Below are 27,747 nucleotides of genomic sequence, written 5' to 3'. Positions count from 1 at the left end.
ATGTGTCGAAACAGATTTCCTTGTGGTTGTCTACTCTCAGGAACAAAACTATTCCAGGCAGCTTGAAGGCCCGCTTTATTTGGGCCTTGGCTTCGTCTTTGGCTTTTAGGAAAGGCTTGGATTATGAAAGTATTCTAAAAACATCTACTTGGTCATGTATATCCAAGTTTATAACACATAAGCCTGATTACTTCTCTAGGTCTAGATGAAGCTTTGCTATGACCACTCTACAGGGGCTTCTGGACCCTTCCCCTTCCACCTCTGAAATATAAAGTAATCTACCCATATAGCTAAGTTTACTGCAGCAGTGATCAATATGATCAACATAATACAGTTGTGTAAGTAAACTTACCATAACAACAGATTTTCGAATAATCACTGCTGCAGTAGCTGCTCCCTCTTCATGTCCTCCTTGTTTTTTAATGTGTTATTTATGCCATGGTGTGAATACTTATTTTTGTTCCTAGCATGGTCCTTTCAGGGTTCAGCTTCTCTCTTTCTGTTGATATTAATTCTCTGGAAAACTTGACACCCAAACCTGTATATTTAGTCAGTTTTGCTCAAACTGATTGACACGTAGAATGTGTCCTGAAAGTTTAGAAGCTGGTTGGTTGTTATACCCTTGGCAGGATATAACCCATATAGCTAAGATTAGTGCAGCTGTGATCATTTAGTGATCAACTTATGTGAAGTTGTTCTATCTTGCCGTTCATTCTTACTGATGGGTTCGGAGCCGATCCTCTGCTCTGACTCGGCCAACTACAAAGCTCAAGGTCTTCAATCTGCTTGAGGCCAACTCCCTATCCCATGATGCACCTTGTGTTACCTCAGATTTAGTTTGCCGCTGCAGTAGATGAGAGGATACTTCACAGCTTGGGTCAATACACATTTTTTGATTGCTACTTTCTTTTATAGGGTTTGAATTTGTAGTTTTACAAGTTTCCTTTCCATTTAGGAATACTTCAGGCTTTCGCAGAGCTTTTTCTGCTATCTTTGAGTTTTAGTTTAGATGCGCTTAAAAATTTAGAATTTAAAGAAAAATTTGCATTTAAAATATTTAGATTGGTATAATAAGTTGAGTAAATTGTTTCTAGTGTGTGCGTGTATATGTTATCTGAAATTATAGAGCCCGTTTAATTTAGAGGGCTAGTTTACTTTTTGGAAGTCCGCGTTTAGGACAGTTGTTTATCAGAAACTGCTATATAGTGTTTAAGCAATAACCCACGTCTGGGTGTGGGTAATGCTGGATTTACCCACGGTTGGTGTGGTTTGGTCACGAGTGCGAAGCCCGAGTGGCCAAACAAAGACAACCGTGGGTAAATCCAGCATTACCCACACCTAGAAGTGGGTTTTTGCTATTATACAATTACATTATTAAAGGAAAAAAACCCTTAGTTTTCTTAAATAATGGCATTGTATAATGCCTCCGTGCTGCCCTTCCACAGCTGTCTTGTATTCTGCAGCAATTCTGATGTACTGCGCATGCGTATGCTTATACAGTACATCAGAGCTGTGGGTGGAAGCAACAGAGAAAGCAAGATCTCCGTTGCTTTTTACAAAGTGTCTCACTATGTTAAAGGAGTTTAACATAGCGAGACAGCTTTAAAAAAAGCATTGGAGAAAAGAAGAGATCTCAGTTACTTTTTTTTAAAGCTGTCTCGCTATGTACAGTTTCTAAAAAACAACTGAGATCTTGCATTCTCTGTTACTGTAAAAAAAAAAAAAAAAAGACTTCTACGACTTATACTAATGGAAAATGTCTGGGCGACTGGAACTTTTTCCAGTAGTACAAGTCTGATTTACAACGTGCACGCTCATCAATTAGCGTGCCCGTTTTGGAATATTAATGGGGGGTCATTGTATAATAACCCTTTTTTCTTACTGAGCAAATTTTTTTCTTATTACTAACTTCTTTTTATTGATAGATATTCCAGTTTTATCTAGGTTGCTTGTTTCTCCTTGTAGGCCTTACTTACATTTGTTGGTTGTCTGCCAGTATATGCTATGGCTGATAAGCAAAAAGAAAAACAACCCAAATCCGGGTTCATGAAATGCCCTAAGTGTGGGCAAAAAATGTCCGTGACTGACTGTCATGTTATTTGTGTTTATTGCTTGGGTGCTTTGCACCTACAGGAGAACTGCTCCATATGCCCTTCTTTCAGTAGCCGTGTTCTACAGGAAAGGAAGAGAAAATTTATTTATAGGGGATTACTGAAATCCTCTTTTCAGGAATCTTTGGACAAAGACGATCAAGTTAAAACATCAAAAATCTTCTAAATCTACCAAATCTTCAAATTTGTCAACCACGGAGCCGAAACATTCTGCTCCAAAATCAGCTGAAAAATTATCTATACTGGCTGCACAGACCTTGGTGCTGTGTGTTGCAGCTTTTCAGAGCAGGTCCCCAGTTTTGGAACCGGTCTCTGCAATCGGTGGCATCATCGATCCCCTCATCTCAGGCCTCGAGAAGTCTATCAGATTTGGCTGTAGATCATGTGGTGCCGAAGTTGTTAGACACTGACACTTGCTAAATTATCGGGTCCTACCCAAACTGTTTCAGAACCGACAGCTGTATCCCCTTTTTTTTTTTCTGTTCCTCCTCCAAGCCAACTTGAAGCCAGAGGAGTTGGAACTGATGATCGTGGAACCTTCGGAGCTGATGCCTGTTCCAGTGCCATCGGCACCAACTTCCTAGACTCCCTCGGTGCCGATTGAAGAGTCTAGGAGCCGATACACACCAGTCGGCTCTGGGGAGGACAGTCTAACCGATCTTTCGGTTCTGACTTTGCCTCTTGGAGCCTCTGCGCGGATGAGTTTGGCGTATACCTCTGGATCGGAGTCCACTGTTCCGGTGCCAAGGCAATTACCTGCTTCTTTGGATCCAGGAGTTTCTTCTCATCGGAACAGAGGTGCCTTCGATGCTATGAGGAGAGTAATGTTCCCCAGGACATCCACAACTTCAGGACCAACTGCCTTCTTCCTGAAAGTGTCTGTGTTTTCTTCTGCCTCACAGATCCCTTTAAAGCGGAGAGACCATGAGCCTCAGGAAGCCCCACAGGGTGGAACCTGCTCTTCCAAGACCTCACCAGAAGCTCCCACTGATGAAGTTCCCAGGAAGAGGTTATGCAAGAGGAAGCATCTGGACTCCTCGCAGGAATCTGTCACCTCAGACACCGATTAGATGAGTCAGAAGGGTCCCCACGGTCCCCTTCGGAGGATCTCTCTTTAGCAGATATCTTGGAAATCCTTAAGCAGAGAAGTGGCTGGAAACCCATCAACCCTACTGATGATGAGTCTGTTCTCCTGAAGGCTTTTGAGTCTCAGCCCTCCGCCTCTTTGGTGTCTCCACCCTTCGATGAGCCTATGGATCTGGTCTCATGAAGGGCATGGGAGTCTCCGAACACCATGTAGCTTGTCCCTTGGAGGTCTAATATTTATTACTTCTCCCCAAGACAACTCCTTTCTCATGAAGGGAGTGGCTGTTGATGCTATGGTGGTGCCGGCAGCCACTAAAAAGTAGATGTCATAAACTTCTTTACCTGTCCATCTTCTGAACAGAGATTCTAGGATCATGGATAGATATGGAAAGTGTACGTTTAGTTCAATGACTTGCCATGCGATCACTTAACTACCTCACACATTTTACGAGACTGCAAAGAGATCTCCTAAGAGAGCTTGGAGATAATCTACAGGTTGCGGTAGCTGAGAGAGTGTCAGTGAAGGTTGCTTCCCAGCTTACTACTCTTAATTTCATGGTAAACTCTTCCATGTGTCTGATCTCATATGGAGCTGATGGAATGAGTACAGTAGTGGGTACAGGAATTGCTGTTAGGAGACACTCCTGGATGCTTTTGTGTTCCTTTGCGGAGCCCATTAAATTATCCTTTGTGAACACCCCTTTTGATGGCTCATCTCTTTTCGGGCCCAAAGTAAAGGAAACTTACCAGGTGTGAGCAGGAAGGAAAGACTGTCTGCCGTCGGAGTCCGTTTTTACACCCCTTCTAGACCCTACCCCAAAGATCAGAAGGGAGGAAAGATGTGGTTCCGAAAAGCCTTAAGGAGTCTTTCAGAACACACGTGGTGAACCTCCCTCCGGAGCAGGGGAGGGAGTAATCATGGAAGATGCTGCCCTTGCGGCAGAGGAGGTCCACAGAATCAGGGCGACAGAGATCAGTTCTTTGGGACGCCCTATCAGCGCTCCTGAAAGGAGGCCCAACTGTCCAGCTCTGGAGGCAGTTGGGGGTCGCTTATCTTTGTACCCAGATGCCTGGCTAAAAATAAAAGACAGCTGGGTACAAAGCATCATATCTAGAGGATACTTTATTCCCTTTCCCCCTCCACCACCCTTAATAACAAAAATCCTGGACGTTCCACCCAGTTACAGGGAACAGGCAACCATAGAGGTTCAAAGGTTGCTAGAAAAACGTCATCCAACCGGTCCCCGCAGACCAGATAGGATCCAGAACTTACTCAAGATTCTTTTTAGCTCTGAAGAAAACAGGGGACTGGAGACCCATTTTAGACCTCAGCAGGCTAAACAGATAGAAGTTCTGGATGGTCACGCTACAGTCAATACTTCCCTTTTTGAGGAAAGGCAGTTGAATGTGCTCGATAGATCTCCAGGATGCGTTGCATACTACCATATAAAAATGGCCAGACCATCCAGGGATCATCTATGCTTTCGGCTGGGAGCCAGTCACTACCAGTTTTGAGCCCTGCCCTTTGGTCTCACTGCAGCCCCCAGAGTGTTCACGGCTCACCTGATGCGTTTGGGATTCTAGGTGTTTCTGTACTTAGACGATTGGCTCCTCTCCGCCACCACCAGGCATCAGCTCATACAAGCCAGGGACACCATGTTGAACCTTTGCAGCTAATTGGGGATTACTGTAAACTCGGAAACATCTGCCTTATCTCCATCACAATATATTGTTTTTATAGGAGCAAATTTGGACACCAACACCACTTTAAAACTTCCTTCAGAAAAGGTATCTGTACTTCGACAGCTAATTCAAAACCTACTATCGAAAGACAAGGTACCAGCCTTTACCTGCCCCCTCCAGGCTTTCTCGAGGACCGAGAATTATGTTTTGTCATGGTCTGATTGTCCTTTCTATGGTTTCCTTACCTAAGGAGGTGTAGAATGGCATATGGTATTTTTTGAGGCATCAAACAAGATCTGAGGTAACACATGATGCATCATGGGATAGGGAGTTGGCCTCAAGCTGATTGAAAACCTTGAGCTTTGTAGTAGGCCGAGTCGGAGCCGAGGATTTGCTCCGAACCCATTAGGAAGAATGAAGGCGAGATGAACAACTCACATGGAACATTATGGTGAGTACATAACTTTTTTATGATACATTTACTTATCCAGCTGTACTTTATTGCTAAGTGCAACTTAGACAGCTATACTTTTGCCTGCATGGTTTGTACCATACTCTTGGCATTTCTGGTATCCATTTCTTGATCTGGTTTGCTGAAGACTTGGACCATTCCTTTCTGGGACTTTTCTTTTTGGTGGCACTCCTCCTTTTATTTTTCAGATATTTGTTATGTTCTACCTCTGCCTATGTCTTTTTACTTGCTTTTCCTTGACCTCCCAGGGAAGTGATCCGTATGAACAGGAGCCTGTCTAATATCTCTCTTACTTTGGTTTCAGCAGCCCAGTTGCAAAAAAAAGCCCTGCCAAGAGTAAACGTCTATAATCATGTATGAGCCTGTGTTTGTTGTCCAAACTTGCAAATTAGACAGAAACTGTTCCTTTATTTCCTGCTGATGACTTCAGGTTTGGAGTGATCTTCAGATCTGATGTTATCCAAGTCATCATTCATTACCATAGGGTCTAGGATCCGATATCAGATCTGAGCCGGCAGCAAACTACAGATGGATCCAAGGCTCTAGCTCCTCCCTCTCCCATGATGCCCTGCTGCCCTCTGACCCCCAGATCTGGTTTCAGTGTATCCCGGGCAGACGCGTGTTCATTGGTTCTAGTTAGATAAGTGTTTTCTTTCCTTTTTTCTAGTGGGTATATTTGTTGGAGTAGTTTTCTGGTGTAGTTTAGTACTGTCTGTTGTTTTTTCTTGTAGTTTATTACCTCCCTTCCCTTAGCTTAGGTTTTTGTTTGTTATTGTTCATTGGGTTTTGGTGCCCTTTTTTCTTGTAGCCGATAGGGCTGTGTTGGTATAGTGGTTGGTATTTTAGTGGTTTAGTTTAATTTAACTGTTTGAATTATGGCTGATAAGCCATTTGGTTTTAAGAAATCCTCCTTGTGCAATCAGAATATGCTGAATTCCGATGCGCACAAGGAGTGATTGTATTGCTTGGATGCTCCGCACCTGGAGGTTGAATGTGACATTTGTGCCACATTTAACCCCAGGGCTTTGGTGGAGCACTGCAACAAACTCTTGTTAAAGGGTCTGGCCCAGGGAGTCCCTTCTTTTCCCTGTTGAAGGCTTCCTCTTCAGATCCAAAGAGGAAAGACCCCTCTCCAGCCATTTCTGTCTAAGAAACTGCTGCTGTTGGATCCTAAATCTCTGGATCCGTTTCCAGCCTGATCCATCTCAAATACTAGGTCTTCAGAGCTGAGAGCTATGGAGCAAAACCCTGATCTGACCCAGATCAGGCCAACCTCGGATCTGACTAGTTCATCAGATCCATCCGTTGTGTTGGCTAGGTCCTCACATCCGACGGAATCGTTGGATTCGATTATAGTTTTGGAGGAGGTAGTCATCCCTTCTACTGCCAAGCAGATGGTACATTTGTCTTCAAGACATCAAAACCATACCCCCAAAACATTGTATTAGGTCAGGGACATCTCCCTTTAAATCTTCCCTATCCTCTTCCTCCTCTAGGTCTTCTAGAAGTCTCTTACCCTCAGATATGGACAGGATGATGAGGAGCTGCCTCAAGGCCCCAGTAGAGTTGAGGCTCCTGCCTTCCCCTGCCCATTCAGTCAGGAGAGCCTCGCACATCCTGTTTTCTCGTTCTCCTCATCCAACACCAGTGCCTTTGGATTCTAGGGACCAGGATGTCTGTGGTCAGATTCCAGTGAGGCTGAGTATCCCCCTTTCTTGACTCTGAGGGCTCTGGCTTATTCTGTTCCCCCCAACCTTGGAATGGGGTGAGCTCCATTCCATAGTGGTTGATGCCATCTCCGCTGGGGGAAGGGGGGTATCTGATACAGTCTTCTTAGACTGGTCCTTTCCTGTCAGCACTTCAGCCTTTGGTAGCTCTGGGCCAGTATCATCCAGGGGTCATGATATTGTTTCTGGACTCATTCCTCCTCTCCGAGGGACCTCTTCCTTGGATGTGGGGGACTGGCCTATTTCCAGTCCCTCAGTTTTCCGGGTGGTAGGGAGGACTTTCTCCAGGTCTGGAGTTTCCTCTGCTGCACCTCCTGGTCCCTCCCTACCTCCCTCTACTTCAGCTAGAGGCCTCCCATCCTGTCCAGGGTCAGCCCTCCTGATTAAGCCTTCAGGGGTTTCCTCCCCTTTGGGAGTCTCTGTCTTTTCTGTGTCCTCCCTGGAGCCTCCAGCAGAAGAGGTTCATTGTAAGAGAAAGTGCAAGAGGAGGCACTTGAACTCCCCTGTAGAGTCCCTCACTGAGGATATGGACCTTGAGGATCTCTGCCCGATGATGTCTCCTTTGGAGGCATCTTGTACTCTTGATGCAAGAGGGCGGTTGGACTCCCTAAACCCCATCTTTGGAGGAGTCCGTGTTTCTGAAGGCTTTCGAGACGGGCCCTTCTACCTTCTGGGTGTCCCCCCATGCTGATGAGTTAGTGGATCTGATCACCTGCAGGGCCTGGAAAGAACCAGACATGGTGAAAGTCTGTTCCAAAAAGGACAACCAAGTTTCTCAGCCCTCCTGCAGACCATTCTTTCTGGAGCAGAGGTGTACCAGTCAATGTCATTGTACTTACCAGTCCCACAAAAAGAAGCTAGCAGAGCTTCCACGGTCCATCCCTCAAACTGGGAGTCCGGGCAATAGACCATTTTTGGAAGCGTGTGTACACCTTAGCTACTTTTGGAATGAGGGTGACATTTTACCCACCTCCAAAGAGATTTAGTCCAAGAGCTCTCCACTTCCCTTGCTGGCAGAGGACTTCAAGAAGGTGTCTCCCAAGCTATCCATTCTGACTGCTCTTGCAAATTCCTTGATGAGGTAAAGTTTCAGTGCTGTGGAAGCTTCCTGTCAGGCAGCTAGTAAAGGCATTGCATTGAGGCGGCATGCCTGGCTACGTTTATGCAGGTTTGCGTAACCCTTCAAGGTGTCCTTTACCAATGCCCCCTTTGGTTCTACTCTTTTTGGACCTTCTGTGAAGGACACTTTGACCTGCAGCGAGCAGGAAGGGAAGAGACTGTCTGCGATGTGGAGTAAGCTTTCTACTCCCCAGAGGTCCTTCTCTAAGACCCAGTGGGGAACTAGGAAGATGTGGTTCCGTAAGTCATAGTCTCTCTCCCTTCCAGGAAGCTCCTGAGGATTCCTCTTCCAGAGGCATGGGAGACGTTTCAGTGGTTGATGCCATCTTGAGGCAGTGGGGGGGGGGGGGTGACAAAATCAAGGCTCCAGGGAACACTTCTCTGAGTAGCCCTTTCAACGCTCCTAAAGTGTTGCCCGACAGCTCTGCTCTGGTGGCAGTCTGGAGTTTCATTTCCCTACACCCACTAGCCTGGACAAACATCACCTTCCGATTAGTGGGTGTTAAATATTGTTTCCAGGGGCTATTTCATTCCCTTTTCTGAAACTCCCCAGTAAAAAGTTACCTCCCAGATGTTCCACCCATTCAAAGGGAGTTGGCCTTCAAAGTTGTTCAAAAACTTTTTCCTAAAAAGAACAGTCCAAGAGTTCCCAGCAGGATAAAGAGGATCTGGCACTTAACTCTCGCTTCTTTTTAGTGCCCTAAAAGATGGGGAACCTATGTCTTATACTCTATCTCAGTGAGCTCAACCTTACAGTGGAAGATATCAAAATTCTGGATGGTCACTGCTCAGTCCTTTCTGGCCCTTTTACACAAGGACAGTTGGATGTGTTCTGTAGATCTCCAGGACGCCCACTATCGCATCAAAATAGACGGGCAATCCAGGAGACATTTTTGCTTCCGGCTAGGAGCCAGTCATTACCAGTTCAGTGTACTACCCTTCAGTCTCACCACAGCTCCTCAGGTGTTTACCATATGTATGGTAGTATTAGTGGCTTACCTTTGACTGCAGTAGTTCCAAGTCTTTCCATACCTTCCTCCTCACAGCACCTTCGAGGCATCTACTGATAGAAGCGATTCATTTTGTTCTCCCCTTCTTCCGTCAGTTCGGGATCACCATCAACTTTGCGAAATCCAATCCGATCCCCACTCGGTTGGAATTCATAGGTGTTCAATTTGACTCTGTATCAGAGATTGGAGTTTTACCTTTGCATAGAATTCAGTTGATATGGGAACAGGTCACACAGGTCTTAGACCTGTTTGCATCTCTCTGTTCACCTGGTTATTTCAGGCTCTCAGATCTATGGCCTCAGCCATTCATCTTGTTCCTCTGGCTAGGTACCACATGCGAGTGTTACAGTGGACCTTAGCTGTCCAATTGTATGCTCTGCTTCATCCCCTGTCTTTGACCATAAAACTGACATCCATGTGCAGACGTCACCACCAGTGGTGGCTTCAGTCTCAGGATTTTTCCATGGGCAGGCCCTTTTCTCTCCCACTGCCCACGGCCACAGTGACCACTGATGCCTTCCTGCTGAGGAGGGGGTCATTTTCAGGGAAAGACTGTAAAAGGCACATGGTCCCCAGTAGGGGCCAAGTTGCATATAAACATTCAAGAGATGATGGCAGTTCTATCATTGCAAGCCTTCCAGGACTGCCTCTTTCTAGTGACAATTGCAATTCAGAGGGATAACATAGCAGTGGTCTGGTATGTCATCATGGGGGGGGGGGGGACTTTTTTTCCCTTTGTGCAGCGAGGCCATGAAAGTGTAGAAATGGGCGATGTCCTCCGGCCACTTCTTTATTTCAGTGCACATACTCTGGGATTCCACTGTGTAGGCCGACAGGCTCAGCAGATCGATCTTGAGTCCTCACGAGTGGTCCCTCGATCCTTCAGTGGCGAAGCTGATTTTCAACCATTGGGGTTAACTGTGCTGCTAACTTTGCCTCCCCAGCCAACCACAGATGCAGCAAGTAATTTGCCCTGATTCCCCTTCCGGGGGAGTCACCAAGGGATGCCTTAGTATAAGATTGGCCTCTGGGTCTCCTTTAATCTTACCCTCCTGTCCCCTTAATACCCAAGGTCCTGCAGAAAGCACAGTGCCTGAGGACATCCCTTATCCTTGTTACCCCTTTCTGGTCTCGTCAACCATGCTTCCCCTTCATCAGGTCTCATCTGAAATATCCACCATGGGTACTAGATCCCTATCAGGATCTGGTTTCCCAGTCATCTGGACTTCCTCTCCCAAACCCTCTGATCTTTTGTCTAACCACATGGTTTCTCTAGTTCCAATGATCATAAAACAGTCCTTGCTAGTGTCCCCTATTAAACATATCATTCTAACCTCCCAGAAACCCTCCACTAGAAAGGTATATAGTAGTAAGTGGAAAAGGTTTCTATCTGGGCTAAGAGCAGGAATCTGGATCCTTTTTTGCTTCAGTTTCAGATGTACTCCTGATCTGATGTCTATCTTCATTCAGTCTTGACAGGTGGGTTTGGTTCCAACCTCTCGGAACAGACTCAGACATTATACATAGCTCGTGCCAGCCAAAGCCTCTCAAGCTAAAGGTCTACCCACAAAGCTCTTTTTCCTTTTACCTCGGATCTCTTTTTTCATGTAGAAAACTGGACGTGTCAAACAATGCTCTCAGCTAAGTGCTTAAACCTTTTTTACTTGTGATTGTTGTTTTTCAGTATCTTTGATTAAGATTTTTTTTCTCTTACTGGTTAGTGTCGTTAACTAGTTTTTCACGTGAGTGAATGTGTTTTGAATCTTTCTAACCACAGCCTTTTACCTTTTGGTAATTCTCTTACCATTGTTGGTAAAAGGCCTCTTCTTCCCTCTTGCCATTGGTAATCTCCATTACCATTGTTGGTATTTTCCTGTGCTTACTCATTGTTATTTCCCTTTACTCATTGGGTATTTCTTCTATACCATAGTTGGTATATCCTTTAAAAAAAAATCTTTTGATAACTTTTTTTCCCTCCTATTCTTTGAGCGAGTGTTGTATGTATGGGGTGTCACTAACTAGAACAACATGTCAGAGAAACAAAAAGGAACATCTGGGTTTAAACAGTGTAAGGACTGTGGCAGAAAGATGCCCAGTTCTGAAGGGCATCTTGAGTGTACTGTCTGGGTTTCTCTCACTTGGAAATACCTTGTAACATTTGTAAGGGCTTAGTGCCTGAACTCTTACTGAGAGACTGAATAAATAGATTTTGAAAAGTTTGTTGGTGTCCCTTTGGTGAAGGCCTGTCTGAGGCGGAGACTTTAAAATTTCCTAAGTCAGAAACGGAACCATTCAGTGCCATCTTCCTCGAAGGTACATGAAAGAAAAGCTCAAAAAAAACAGGTTCTGACAATCTCCTTGGAACCAAAGGCCAAGGTACCGAAAGTATCATTGTCACCACCTCCAGCACCGAAGACAAACACAGTCAACATCGGTACTGTCAGCTAGTGAACAGACTCAAACCACTTCTGCACCTGCCACTGCTTCAGTGCCGATGACCTCTTCGGCATCTACAATAGTTGCTTCTTCTCATTCGGTTCTACCGTCTCCTTCCATCCAAAAGTCCATGGTGTCGAAGGTTGCTTCTTTAAATTTACCCTGGACTAGATATTCCCCTTCAATTAGACCCCTTTCTGGGTCAGCAACTGAGCCCATTTCTTGACAGACCTGAATCCCTTTCAGGAATGTCAATCTGTTCCTCCAGGTGTCTATCATAATTGGGCATGGTCAGATCAGTGTACCAGCTTTTAGCAGCCAGAGGCCTTCCTGCACCCTCACAAACCGCCCTCCCACCCAAAGCAGAGGCTTACTCTCCTAAGACGACTCCACTTTTTCTTCCTTCAACCACCTTCCAGGTTTTGGAGCTGCTTGCTTCGACGCTCCTGGTGCCAACTACCTTGGTGCCGATGGTGGATCTCACTTCCATGCCAGAGTCTATTCTGTGGTCTTCAGCTTTTTCTGAGCCGTTGCACTCCCGGGACTGAGGTTTGGCTGTTGGTTCTGAGATCCTTGGATGGGTTCCAGTTGTTAGTATGGTGCAGTCTGTGGCTCTTGGGACCATGGCAGTTTTAAGCCCTCTCTCTGCTTCTACTCTGGTTGGCGGCTCGTCGGAGCGGGGTGTGACCCCAATTCCGAAGTTGTATTTCTCTGTTCTGGGCATTACTGGCTGCCATCCATCTTCAGGCGGGCCTGCCTTCGAGATTGTGGAGAGAAGTTTGGCCCCTGCAGGCTCCCAGTCAGTTCCATCCTCGGAGTGCCATATTTTTGTTCCCTCTGCTTCACAACTGTCACAGTCTGCTACGTCTGGACAGTGGGTATAAGAGCTGCAAGATACCCCAGTTCAGGGTTCCCCCTCTTCGGAGTCCTCCTCAGAACGCCGGCCCTAAGGAGCCACCCCTTAAGAGGACATGCAAGAGGAAGCACCTAGATTCTCCAGAAGAATCAGTCACTAAAGATGTAGATTACGATGGAGGGTCCCCATAATCGCCCCCTGAAGGTGTCTCCCTCAGAGACATCCTAGAAATATCGAAACAGAGGGGTGATTGGAAGCCCTCAAACCCATCCTCCGAGAATGTGTTCTTTCAAGCTTTTCATGCCAACCCATCTACTTTTTGGGTGACCCTGCTCACTGATGACTTAGTCAAATTGATCATCCAGCAAGCGTGGAAGGCTCCTGACTCCATAGAGTCTATTCCCCAGAGACCAGATGAGATTCTTTCAGCCCCAGAGGATCAGTCCCATTGAGCTAAGGGTCTAGCAATGTGTAGCATGGTGGTAACGGCAGCCACCAAAAAGGAACTCACTGAAGAGAGTTCAACTGTTCATCCTCCTGAGAGTCCTGGATGTTAGACAGATTTGGGAAGCGGGTCTTTGCTTCAGTGACCTTCGGTATTCAGTCTTTGAACTTTTTGGCACACTTCACTAGACTCCAAAGGGATCTGATAACTGCGCTTTCAGATGCACTAGCAGGAGCAGTGTCTGACGAGGCTCGAGAAAAGGTTTCCTCTCGGCTTGCCACCCTGGTGTCTATCTCAAATTCGTCCATGTGGCTTATTGTGCATACAGCCAAAGGGACGTCAAGAGCAGCGTGTACAGGCGTTATCGTTAGACGCCACACCTGGATGCGCTTGTGTGACTTTGTGGAGCCCTTTAATTCTTCCTTTATCAACGTTTCTGTTGATGGTACTTCATCATTTGGCCCAAAAGTTAGAGACACACTAGTTGGGTGTGAAAAGGATGGAAAGACCCGTTTTACTGTGGGCATGTATTTTTTCCACTCCAACCTTATTGCAGAAATCAGAGTAAAAAAATGTGGTTCAGAAAGACCCAAGGGCATTTTCAGGACACATGTAAGTATTCCCCCCGGGGCAGAGGAGGGAGCTCTTCTGGAAGATGCTCCTCCCATGGCAGAGAGGGTTTGTGTAACTAGGGCTCCAGAGATTCCTTTTCTGGGCAAACCCCATCAGCGCTCCTGAACGGATGCCCGATTGCTTACCTCTGGAAGCAGATGGGGGAAAATTTTCTCTGCACCATTCAGCCTGGATCATAATAATGTCCGATTCCTGATTGCAGCAAATATTCACCAGAGGTTATCACATTCCCTTCTGTCTTTTCCCAAAACCCCAAAGGTGAATCCCCAATGTCCCACCCAGTCAGAAGGATCTAGCAGCAGTAGAAATTCTAAAACTGCTTCAAGAAAGAGTCTTCCAAGTAGTCCCACCAAACCAAAGAGGATCCGGATTCTACTCAAGATTCTTTGTAGTGCCAAGAAAGAGGGGACTGGAGACCAATCTTGAATCTCAGCCTGTTGAACAAATTTGTGTAACAGACAATTCCGGATGGTCACGGTTCATTCTGTCATTTTCTTTCTGGAGAAGTACGATTGGATGTGCTGTGTAGATCTTCAGGATGCGTATTATCACATAAAGATGAACAAACACTACGTAAGATCTCTCTTTCTGGCTATGAGCTGGTCATTAACAGTTTCGAGCGCTACCCTTCGGCCTCACCCCAGCTTCCAGGGTGTTCATTAAATGCGTGACAGTCATAGCAGCTCATTTCAGAATACAGGGATTTCCATGTGTTTCCATATCTAGATGACTGACTTCTCACTGCCCCCTCCAAGCATCTACTGATTTATGCCATAAACTTCATTCTACATCTTGCCAAAACATTAGGCATTTGAGTCCAGAACGAAAAATCTCAGCTGTTTCGCACGCAGGATCTGCAGCTCATTGGAGCAAGAATAAATACAATATCCTGTGTGGCCTCCCTTCCTCATCACAGGTTGTTAAAGCTAAGATCGCAACTACAAATGATCCTCTCTTAACACAAAGTTCCTGCTTGCCTGGTGCTACATGTTCTCTGATCCATGGCAGCAATGATAACATTAGTTCCCCTAGCTAGGTGTCATGTGGGGCTGCTTCAGTGGCTCTAGGAGTCACAATGGTCACTTCTAATGCACCCCATGTCCCATTCAGTCTTGATAACAAAAAGGATTTATCTTGGTGGATGAACCCAGAAGAGAATTTATGGAGTCGTCACTTTTTCTCCTGTCAGCCCAAGGCCGTAGTGACCACGGACGCTTTCCAGATAGGGTGGGTGGCCAGTTTCTGGGCAAGACTGTACAAGGCACTTGGTCCCCACAAGAGGCTAATTTGCACATGAGTGTCCTAGAACTGAGGGTAGTGCTTTTAGTATTCCAAGCATTTGTTTGTCCCTCCTTCAGGGACAATTGGAATCCAATCAGACAACGTGTCCGTAGTCTAGTGTATCAACAAATGGGGGGGAACCAGTTCCCTTCCCTCTGTCGGGAAGCCCTAAGAGTTCAGCAATGGACAATTGCCTACATCTGCTTTCTGATAGCAGTGCATATCCGGGGAATTCCAACATGATTGCAGACAAACTGAGCAGGTGTATCCTCCTGCCTCATAAGTGGTCTATCAATCCCAACGTAGTGATGAAGATCTTTCATCGATGAGGTCAGCCTTGCTACAACCTGTTTGCATCTCCCATAAACCACAAATGCAGCAGCTACTTTGCCCTAATCCCCCCACGCAGGGAGCCCCCGAGAGATGCACCTCTTTTTGATTGCTCCCCGGGGCTTCTGTGTGCCTTTCCCCCAATTCCACTCGTGCTCCAGATTCTCAGGCAAGTCCAAGGGTCGAGAAGCAAAGTGATTCTAATTGCCCCTTACTGGCCCTGTCAAGTCTAGTTTCCCTTTCTTTGGCCTCTTCTGGTTCACTGCCCATGGATTCTGGATCCAGCTCCTCACCTACTATCTCACCCTCAGGGCCTGGTGGTGCATCCCAGTCTTCAAAATCTCAAGCTGACAGCGTGGTTTCTCCAATTCCAGTAATAGCCAGGAAAAATAACTTGTCCTGCCCCATGCAGAAGATACTTCTGCCTTCCCGTAAACTGTCCACCAGAAAACTTTAAGCAAATGGAAAAGATTTTCAGTTTGGCGTGTACAGACTGCATAGATTCTTTCTCAGCACCAGTTGATAAGGTTCCGGAATACTTAGCCATCTTACTTCAAATAGGAGCCTCAGTGCCTACAATTAAGGTATATCTAGCTGCCATTTTGAATTTTCATAACAGTTATGATGATTGTTCATTGATGCCTCATCACCTATGCAGTGTCTTTCTTAAAGGTGCTGTACATTTAAAACCCCCTTTCAAAGATCCGGTAGTGCCATGGGATTTGACCTTAGTCTTACAATGTCTAGTCCGACAGCCCTTCGATCCAGAAGCCACCTGTGACCTCAAGTTCTTGTCTTGGAAAACTGTTCCTAGTAGCTGTCATGTCTGCTAGGAGAATTTCAGTGTTACAAGCTCTATGTGTGAATCATCCATATATCATTTACACAAAGAAAGAGCATTACTCAGAACCAATCCCACTTTTCTTCCAAAAGTGGTATCAGACTCCAATATCAACCAGACCACTGATTTATCAGTTTTCTTTCCTAATTTTCCAAACAGAGGAGATTACAGATTGCATCTGTTGGATGCCCACAGACAATTACGTTTTTACTTGGACAGAACAAAATCCATTAGAAAATCAGACCCAACTATCCCTGTCTTTTTTGGGTACTAGATTGGGAAACCCGTATCAAAGGTCACCTTGTCAAAATGGCTGAGAGACTGCATTACCTGTATATACAATAAAAATAAGTTCAAACTGTCCACTACAATCAGAGCTCACTCTACAAGATCAGTTTCCCCTTCAGTGGTCTTCCATTCCAGAACCTCTATGTCTACCCCACGTACCTTTATCACTCATTACAAATTAGACATGGTCTCCAGGGGAAGAGCATCATTTGGTTCTATGGTGCTCAGGAATATCGTTTGTTAGGGCCAACCAGGATCTAAAATGGCTGGGGACTCTGTCCCATCTGTCAAGATTGAATGAAGATTGACATCATCAGATAAAGAATTTAATGTTCTTACCATAACGTTCCATCTGTGTTTTCGATCTTCATTCATTCTTAACATCCCACCCTTCTGCCCCCTCCTAAAGGCTCCTGGAGGTTCGTATCTAGTCCTGGGTAATAATAAGATTATTCTCTAGACAGGGCTTCTGTATTTTCTTAACCTTAGGGCAAACTTGATCTGAGGTAATGGGAAGAAGGGCTTTGTTGGTAGAGCCTTAGCTCGAGAGTTTTTGGCTGGCGTGAGGTATGTATAATGGCTGAGTCGGTTCTGAGAGTTCAGAACCGAGCTCATCTGTCAAGAATGAATGAAGATCAACACCACAAGTGGAATGTTATAGTAAGATCATAACTTCTTTTTCTTGTCCTCCCTTTTCCAAGCAGGTGTAAGTGATTTTAATCTCAAATTCCTTTCTTGGAAGACTACCTTCCTGGTGGCTATTTCCTCAGATAGGAGGGTCTCAGAACTGCAGGCTGTCACCATTACTCCACCTTACATGATTTTTCAAAAGGACAGAGTCTTTCCTAGTAGAAACCTCTCCTTTTGCCCCAAGATTGCTTCTTAATCTTCTCTAAACCAATGTATTCAACTTCCAGTGTTCTTCCCCAACTATCCTAACAAAGGGGAGTACATCCTACATACCTTGGACGCTCACTGACAATTATGGTTCTACCTGCATAGGACAAAAGGTTTTTGTAAGTCAGAACAGCTTTTTGTCGTCTTTCCCCCCAGCAGATGCAGTCTTCCAGTTTCTAAGGTCACTGTTTCTAAATGGATATCTAGCTGCATCTCCACAACCTTTACCCACCTTTTGAAGTTCAAGGAAAAGTCAAGGCTCATTCTACTAGGGCTGTAGCAACTTCTTCAGCCTTTTTAGCAAGACTTTCTGTTGATGACATTTGTGCTGCTGCCATTTGTGCTGCTGCCATTTGATGTAACCCTCACACATTTATTTCTCAATACAAGATTGATCTGATTTCTAGGAGCAGTGCTTCCTTTGACTCCACCATTGCCTCCCAAGGTTGATGGTAGCTTGGGTCTCTGACCCTGTGGTAATGCATGATGACTTGAATAACATCAGATTGAGTTATGTACTTACCATAACTTGGCATCTGTGTTATCCTACATCATGATTCATCACATCTTTCCCTCCCACCATCCCCTTACCTTGTAGATCAGTGAGGAAATTGGAGTATCCCTCCAGTCTTGTGGTGCATTGCAGCAAACTCGATCTGGGTGTCAGAGGGCAGCAGGGCATCATGGGAGAGGGAGGAGCTAGAACCTTAGTTCCATCTGCAGTATGTTGCTGGCTCGGATCCTAGACCCTGTGGTGATGAATGATGATAAAGAATAACACAGATGCCAAGTTATGGTAAGTACATAACTCTTAATTACTCCACAGAAGAGTGAGTGGCCATATTATGGCTTTTTTTTTAACCCACAAAAAAAGCCAAAAATTTGTACGTTGTTGGAGCAGTCATCCTCCTGTTTTCACAACTTAGCTATGCAAGTTAGCATCTGTGGAAATATTTTTAGCTGGTGTTGAGAATCCTCCTCCTTTAAGTATCTTTGGTTATCTGTAATTCATCAGTTGAAATGTGGGTTCTTTTAATTTTGCAGGCATTTTTTTTCCTTGAATAACTGCACATTTCTCGTGTTCTTTTGATGTATCATGCTGTCTGTATTGTCACAGCTGTCCAGAGTTAACCAGTTTTTTTGCTTACTGCTTGAGCAGTTTGGATCTTAATTTTAGCTTATTCTTGAACTTGTGCAGCTAAATGCCACAGTATGTTTTTGTAGCCACCAAATTACCAGTCAGAGCTCATACCTGCATTAACTCTTCTGTTTGAAGAGCAGTGACATGAAATCAGTCAAGTGTCAGAGGTTTGGCGGGGTCATGCAGTTTTGAAGGAACAAATAGGTATTGAAGAAGGCCAATTAAAAAAAAAAAAAAAAAACTGTAGATCAGCAAGCTGGTCATTTTCCATTTCTCTAACCTCTTGGTACAAGTCAGATGTACTGTGAAAGACAATCTCTGAGTAAAAAATCAATTTTACTGAAATTCAGAGCTTTATTCATAAGTTTGTGCTTTCTCTAATGAATTGCATAAAACAACCATTTAAAAAAGGCATTAGTCACATGATCCTCACAATGGAATTTCAGAAATTAACATTTAAATGTCATCTTTAAGTGTTTGCACTTTAAGGAATTTTTAAAATTTAAATGGTTATTTGGGGGGATGGGGACGGACTGACACTGGAGCATTCCCAGTTCCACCTTGCAAATCGGTACAATGAAATTTATAATGTAAAACTAAAGGCGGTTAAACTTAATAAAATGAGACTCTACTTGTGTATTGCATTCTTGAATATATTGCCTTTTAGAAATGTCATACTGATGTTCACTAAGTCTTGGAACTTGATTTTTCTATAGTGTTCCCCACTGAGACTGTATCACAGGTAGATGTGCTACATATTGTACAAAAATTGAATTGCAGTTAAAATTTCTAGGGGCTCCATAGTTTTTCCTTATATTCTAGCAATAGAAGAAAAGCTGTTTTAAAAATAAATCTGCATTATTTACACATATTTATGTGCTTTTTTATTTTTTGTAACAGATTCTAGTTTTGCCCTTTCTGTTAAAGTGCCCCAATTCCAAAAGACTTGATTTCATTGTCCCTGACTTACTCCAGTTTAAGCCTGCTTTATAGATAGGTCTTACTTCCGCAATAAGTCACTTGACACTGAGAATAAGTCTTTTGGTATCCGGGCAAAAGACTGATAGCCTTTATTAGATCACTGTTGCAGTAGCAAGGGTTGCCTTCTATATGTTGTAACTGGTCAGAGCTCATGGGGAACTGTGTTTAGCACAAAGGATAGTTAGAGTACCAAAATATTCGGAGCTTTCATAAGCCAAAGTGTGCTCCTTTGGTAGCCCCCATGCAACTTCCAGTCAGCAAGCAACCCTTCAAGACTGGGAAGGTAATTCCCCTTTTGGGGCAACCTTCCTCTTTTTATTTATTTATTTATTTATTTTAAGGAAAGCTCTGAATTGCATGTGTATAGTAGGAATATAAAAGTTTTTGATCTGGCTTTACATTTGTAAGGGAATTTTGATGTGTAAATGCTTGTGCAAACTATGTGTAAAAATTTTTAAAAAAAAAACTCATCTTTCAGTAAATTTGATTTTGACTATCAGCAGCCTTTTAAATCAGTAGACGAAAAAGTAAAAATTATCAAGGAGAGGAAAACAAAAAAATTAGATCGGGACATTCAAGCTTATAGTCAAGGTTATGCATACCCCCAGCCCCCAACATCACAACAATGGGGAAAACAATTAAATAATGTTAATTCCAACAACAATAACTATGTAGAGAATGTTGAAACAATTTCTCCTATTGATGAATTTTGTGATGAAAACGATTTTTTAGGGGAGAGTTCATTTCCAACACTACGAAGGTCAGAGAGACTTCAGCAGAGACAGCAGAGCAATTTTCAAACGAATCAGGGCCAGCAGTATCAGGGGAACAACCGTGGTTTTCACACGAGGGGGAAACCACAAATACAGAGGGGCCCTTGGAGAGGCCGTCGTTAGAAAAGGACAGTAAAATAAAAAGACCGGTCATGTACTACAATATCAAGAGGGATTTTACTGTTTACAATTATTCTGACTTGTTTTTTGATGTTGACATCTGTGAATTATTGGCATATGGACAATCTTTTGTCCCAAGTAGAAACATGAACATGGTGCAGAGCATTATAGATTTAAAGATGTATACGAGAAAATTGAATTTTTCACAGATGTTCAAAAATAATGAAGGAATAGTTGGACCGTTTTATGTGTCAAGTTCTTTTAATCCCCCACTACATCCTACAATTGAGAGGTTTGAAAAGGCATGCATATTGGATTTTAGATATATTTATAATAGTAACAATAGCAACATTAAGTATAATTTATCAAAATAAGAAAATGATACATTGACTTACATGGCAAATATGAACACTGTGAGATTTATAAAACCAGACAAGGGCGGAGGTATAACAATATTTAATATTAGTGATTACAATCAGAGAATGATGACTATATTAGAGGGTGAAACATACTTATTAAGTTCAATTAATGAAAAGAATATCTCATACAGAAGAATTAGAGGAATAATTCATGATTTATTCATAGATGGGGACTTAAACAGTGATGAATTTAACTATTTAAATATAGATTACCCGAGAACCCCGACAATATTCGGGGTTCCAAAAATTCATAAATGTACTGAATGCCCACCATTTAGAGCTATTGTTGACGCACAGGGGTCCATCACATATTCTATAGCAAAATTTATAGACAATAAATTAAAGAGTTATATTTACTCGGAGAAACATTTGTTAAAGGACTCCTGGCATTTTCTTAGTATTTTAAATACCCTTGATTATTATGAAGATGATTTTTTGGTCACAATAGATGTTAAAGACCTTTATTCTTCAATACCCCACTGTGATGGTATTAATATGTTTAACTCTTATTTAACAAGAAAAGGTATTAATCAAAATATAATAAGTTTACATGAACAATTATTGGATATTGTGCTAAGAAACAATTTTATAGATTTTAATAAAAATATTTATTTACAAAAAGAAGGTGTAGCGATGGGTTCCCCATGCGGAGGACTGTATGCTAACACCGTTATGTACACGTGGGAATATGACCACGTTTTTGGTTCTATTTATTTCAAGCACTGTAGACTGTACCTCCACTTTTTGGACGACATTTTCATTGTTTGGACAGGAAATAGTAAACAACTAGAGGAATTTTTAGGATATTTAAATGAGACGACATCATTTTTAAAGTTTACTATGAGCTACGATATTAGTAAAATAGCATATTTAGATGTTTTGTTAGAGAAAGATAGGTTGAATAGGATATACAAAACGAAAATCTTCCGTAAGAAAACATACAGTAACACTTTTCTACATTATAATAGCTGCCATCCTTTCCCTCAAAAAAAAAAGCAGTGATTAAAGGACAGTTTGTGAGGGTTGCAAGGATGGTGAGCGAATGGGAAGATTTTATTAATGAATGTCAGTTGTTATCTAACATGTTTAAAAACAGAGGTTACCCGGAACATTTAATTACTGAGGTAATGGGAGAGGTTGTGAAAAAACGAGAGGAATTTTTTTTACAGACCATTGTTGGAATATAAAATTGGGAGGTCAATAGACAATCAAGTTGATACAAGTACAGAGTTTACATTAATAAACAAACAATCACTTGGATCTAGAATTGAAAATGATGAAATTATAGTGAATCATTCATTGGTAAATGATTTAGGAAGTAACACAAAAGAATTTAGAAATTCATTTATTACAGATTACAGCATTCATAGTAACGCTATTAGGCATGTTATGAATAAAAATTGGCAGATTATTATGAATGATATGACATTACATAACATAATGGATGAAAAACCTAGAATAGTATATAAAAGGGGTAAAAATATGAAAAATATGTTTGAAATTAATAAAAATAATGAAATAGGGAGAACTTTTAGATGTGGGAAATGTAAATTTTGTAAATACGTCTATGAAACAAATAATATAATAATTTGTAATAATAAGATAACATTAAAATATAAGGCATGCTGTTCAACTGAAAGAGTGGTATGTTGTGCCCTTTGTCAGTCTTGCCCTATGTTTTACGTGGGGAAAACAGAACGGAAACTAAAAGAACGCATAAGTGAACATGTGAGGGCAATAAGACGAAAATGAATTCAACGCCCTCGCAAAACATGTAAAATTCCATCCAGGACACAATTTTAAATTCATTGTATTAGATGTAATAAAACAGGATGTGAGAGGGGGGGCATGGCAACCACTGTTAGAGAAGCATGAGCTTGAATGGCAACTGAGATTAAATTCCAACAATTGGCCAGGTATGAATAACTACATTTCTATCAGTAGTATTTTAAAATTAAAATCTTTATCCAGGTAACCTTAAAATTGTATAAGAAGACTAGATTTACAAGAACTGTCTGGTGTGTCCTTTTATATATTCATATGCCTGTATATAACAAACATTTTTAATGATTCATATAATTTTATATATACATTTTTAGACATATTTTATGAATACAGTGATTTTAATTAATTTTTTATTACTCAGGGAAAATCTATATATACACAGTGTAAATATCATTTTATTGGAATATATATTGTTACATAATTTCAAGTATGAATGAGAGGGAATTGACATATATACATATATATAAATATATATATATATATATACATTCCATAGTTTTTATTAGGTACTTGATTAACTTGAACATTATGTATTTATTTATTATTTATTTATTAATATTTGTCATAGATATAAACAAATATTTTATACCCTGTATATATTAGATATTTATTTAGGTTCAATACAAGTGTGTCGCAACATTTACGCACTGTGAAAATATTGTTCACTGTCATTAGAAGGTTTGTGCATTAACTTTTTTCACTATCCATTCCTGTCATGCATAGTTTATGTTCAAAATGTACCTAGAGGTAAAAGAACGAAAAAAATGTGGTTTTAGTACGTTAGAGGTTAAAATACATTGTACACTAATTAATTAATTGATGGTGCTTGCGTATTAGTATTTAACCAGTACATACCTATTGTTACTGTTTTTGAAAAAGTTTGGCAGGGGCCAAACGAAAGCGCTCAGGAGAATTTGTGATTTTACCAGTAAACCTTTAATAAACGCTATTTTCGATTTAAAAGGCTGTTTATTTGCAACTACGTTTGTGGACTTTATCATCCTCAGCGACCAGCTCCATTGTGCCTTTCTGGATTTTTCAGCTTTTCGTTTGATTTCTTGTTTGGTTTAATAACTGTATCTACTTCAGCAAGAAGATACAACACTGGGACTTTCACTCCTGCTTTATAACTTGTTTAAGGCCATAACATGATGGTCCTGTTGGTTCTGCGCTCGCTTTAACAGTAGAATGATAAAGCATAAGGCTGAGATTTTAGCTAAACATTTCAGCGAGTTGCTAGGACCTTCACATAGTATGTTTTCTGCTGGTTGGGCCAGGACTGATCTCCCTAGACGTAAGAAGGAAAGGCATCCAAAACTTAGTGTACTGGCTGATGCTCGTTGGTTGTCCGCCAGTCAGTCTAAGCTTGTTATATAAGAGGGCGAGATGTATTTACAGTCCCCTCCAAAAACTGATGATGATGCGCAGGATTCTTTTGTGATCTTTTCCGAGTCTGATATGCCTTTGGGTCCGTCTACTTCCACACGAGCCTGTCAGTTGGGTCCGAGCCACTTCACAGGTTTTGGCTTCCAGCTTCTGCTCTGACTATTGAAGAGGTGCTTGGACACTGTTGTCATCAAGAGATTGCCTCAGTTCACCATCCCTGGGAGTCATCTTTCTGCCCATGTTCTAACCCTAGTACGGCTATCACCCTAGTTATAAGCCTAAGACATCTTTTAAAAAGTCAGCATCCAGCTTGCCCCAGCTGATGCATACTGGCTGCTGCTCCTAAACTTAGGCCTATCAACAGGACCTGGGATTTGATCACCATACTCAGATCCTGATGCCTTTCACTCCCAGGTTCTGTCCCATATTCTTCCACTGGTAAAAGAGAAAGGGACATCTTCCCCAATGAGTCTTCTGATTCTTTTGGATATGAGGATGATAGTGGTGAATCCACTTTTGAGGAAGGTGTAGTTATTGCTCCCTGTGGGGATTCACATTCTGATGAGAACCTTGCCTCAGCTCCACCCCCCCCCCCCCCCCCCAGGACATTTCATTTGGGGAGACCCTACCTGCCTTGAAGGAGCACTTTACATGGGAAGCACAGGACTATCCACAGTCCAGGAAGAGAGGGAATTTCTAAAACTTCCTGAGCATAAACCTTTTGCCATTCCTCCGTCCAAGAGATAGTGGATGATACCTTGCGGGATTCTTCATTACAGCTAGATTCCCTCCGCTCTGCCCCTCAGAAGCGTTGTAAATATCACATAGTTCTGGAATCCCACAAATACCTTTTCAAAAACTGTAACACACCCTGGAGCGGTGACTTAGAATCCTAAGGGATCTAAAGCTAGTAGTTATAAAAATCCCCTGCCAACTAACAAAGAAAGCAGAGCCTTGGACAGGTTCAGAAAGTGTGTACCTCTTTTGCCCTGGTAATGAGGGCTTGTAAACTGCCAGTTTTATATGGTAAAGTATCAGGAAAACAATTTTGACCAGATAAAGTAAAACTGATGGATTCTGAAGATAAGGCCTAACTTTAAGGAACTGCGGGAATTGTACATTTCTCACTCTCGGGTAGCTAAGCACTTCTTGCACTGAAGCTGTGATGCTCTGGAAGCTTCCAGGTTGGCAGCAGCTACAGCATCCGTCATTAGAAGGCATGCCTGGCTGAGGGAACAGTGTATCCCTGAACATGTGAAATCCCATCTTTTGGATGCTGCCTTTGACAAAGATTTCCTTTTTTGGCCCCAAGGCTGAAGCAGTGCTTAAGAAGACTGAGGATGCTGCCAGTTCCATGCAAACTGTCTAGGGCTTTCTTCAGGTTCAACCCTCTTGTTTCAGCTGCATGTACTCTTTCAAACACTGGTCCTTTTCTCTCTCCCAGTCTATCTCTAGACCTTGGAGACCTCAAAGGATAAGGGAAAGGAGTCAAAGGCTGCACTAGCTATCAAGACAGTGGAAAATAGATTCCAATAAGTTAGGGAGATCACATCAGTAAGGACCCAACAGGAAGTAGTCATGACTCTTCCTTGAGACCCACTTTCCCCCTCCTCTCAAGTCCTACCCCTACCTCCTTCCCCACTCAGACGAGTAGGACGGCTGTCTGTCTTAAAGAATTGGAATCTCATTACCAGGGTCAGAGGATACTGAGAATTATGAAAATAAGTTGCAGACTTCATTTCAGACAGCTTCTAATTTGATAAGGTTTTCCAGCTATTCCACTAAACCAGCCAACAAAAGCATTAAAGACAATACAGCTGTTGTATATCCAAGGTTCTGTGGAACCAGTACAAAATACATTACAAGAAAAAGGATTTTCCTCATACCCAGAAAAAAGTGTACTTGGGGGCTTATTCTGCATCTGTCAAAGCTCAGTAGATTGTTGCAGGAACCAAAATTCAAAATGCTAACACTACAGAAATTGCTGTCCATGATTTCATCCAATGCTTACATGATGATCTCCGATCTAAAGGATGCAAACCTTCACATTCCTGTAGAAAAATCTCAGAGGAGGTTCTTGTGCTTCAGAATAGGTGTGAGGCATTATCAGTTCTGTGCTTTGCCATTTGACATGTTTATTGCACCCATGGTATCTAATGATGTCCTTTTCATTCTTCCTGATTGTTGAGTCTTTGGATCCAACTCTGCCTCATTCACAACACTTTAGGATCTGAGTCTCAAGCTCCTTCCTTTCCCATGATGCATCATACCTTCCCCAACTCCTCAGATCTTGTTTGCCACCATCCAGCACAGATGTGGGTCTTGAGTCTCAAGATTGTTGTAGGGTTGTAAGTTCACAATTTACTAAATTTTGGCTTTCCTTTGTTTTATCTGTACTACTTTGAGTAAAATATAATATTTCTCTTTCCTGAAAGTTCGTTCCTGTTCTGTACCTTCCTTCCCGAACATAATTAGCTGATGGTGTTAGGATCCTTTCCCCCTTGCCTCCTTTTGCTTTCTCTCAGTATTTAAAAAAAAAAATCTTATATATTTTCATCTAAAACTTTATTACTTTAACTAGTTTGTGTTGTTTTGTCCAGGTGTATGTGTGTGGAGTATATTTGTTGGTCTAATTATGGCTGAGAAACCAAAAGGTTTCAAGAGATGCACCTCTTGTCGACACAAAATACCAAATTCCAATGCCCCCAAGAGGTGCGTGTACTTTCTTGGATCAGACCATTTGAATGCCGAGTGTGATATTGCATGTCATTCAATCCTCGTGCCCTTTCTGATAGAAAAAAAAGTTAATTTTGAGAAGTTTGTTACCTTCCTCTGGGCTCACCCCCCCCTCCAAGCCTTAGACTTCTGAAGAGCTCAAGAAGCAAGCCCTTTCACCTTCCCCAGGGGCTTTGTCTTCTCAAGCTAATAAAAGACGTAAAGTGTTGGATCCGACAACTTCAGATCCGATGCATACCAAGTCATCCTTGGATCCAAGAGCCTCATCAGATCCAAAGGTTGCCACACTGGCAAACAAGTCTGCCCTTCAGATCTAGTTATCCTTGGATCCTAACACTTCAGATCCCAGTGCAATGTCAGATCCAGCAGATATTATACTGATACAGAGCTATTCCCTGGTCGAGCCTCCCTTGGAGCCTAAACCTTCGAATCTGAGGTCTCGGAGCTGTAAACCTGTTTTGGAGTAAGCCTACCTCTGCACCTCTGATTTCCCAGGTAACACCTTCACTAGCTAAATCTAGACACTCTTCAGTATCCTTTAGGTCTTCTCTGAGCTTTTCTCAATCAGAGGATGATGAGAAGTTTTCTCAAAGCTCAGATCCAGATAGGGATTTTGCCTTCTCCGTCCCATTCTGGATCCGTGAGAGCTGCAACGCCTTTGCTATAAGCTCTTCTTCCAATTCGACCTATGGTCTCGGAATTCCAGGATCCAGTTTCCCTGATAGAGTCATAGGTGGGTCCCAGAGTACGTCTTTCTTTGACCCCACCTGTTTTGTGGACAAACTCTGTTCTGGTACCTTCGGACTGGAGTGAGTCCTGGATCTGAGATGTCAGCGCTGGCTCCTGGATGGATGGCTTCGGTCACGGCCTGATCTAATCCATCCATCCCTTTAGGAGCCTCTGCCTTCAAAATTTCTGGTCTGGCTGTGTCCAGAGGCTTCATTTCTGGGGTGGGCTCTGGTCTTTATCCTCCAGTGGCTTAGGGGTAGCAGAGAGGGCTTTCTCTAGACCAAGAGATACAACTCCTTATCCTCTGGATCCTACCCAATCTTAATTTTATCTGAGTTGTTAATCTATCCATCCTGCCATTGGACAGCCCACCCCACCACCTCGGTAAGCCTGCAGACTACTCTCCTTCAGAGGGTCCTGGATTTTTCCATGTCTTCCCCTGACCATCCCACAGGGGAGGAT

At 42.8% G+C, this 27,747-nt stretch overlaps 1 protein-coding gene across 2 annotated transcripts in view; it reads left to right on the top strand.

Annotated features, from left to right (window-relative positions):
* The window catches only part of RNF17 (ring finger protein 17), a 3,936,714-nt gene that overhangs the window by 60,426 nt on the left and 3,848,541 nt on the right, over positions 1–27,747 (top strand). The gene's annotated exons all lie outside the window — the stretch shown is intronic.

The sequence above is a fragment of the Protopterus annectens genome, chromosome 5.part1 (assembly GCF_019279795.1).
Source record: "Protopterus annectens isolate FY-2018-M chromosome 5.part1, PAN1.0, whole genome shotgun sequence".
NCBI lineage: Eukaryota > Metazoa > Chordata > Ceratodontiformes > Protopteridae > Protopterus > Protopterus annectens.
Note: the sequence above shows the minus strand (reverse complement) of the source record. Positions and strands in the feature narration are given on the sequence as shown.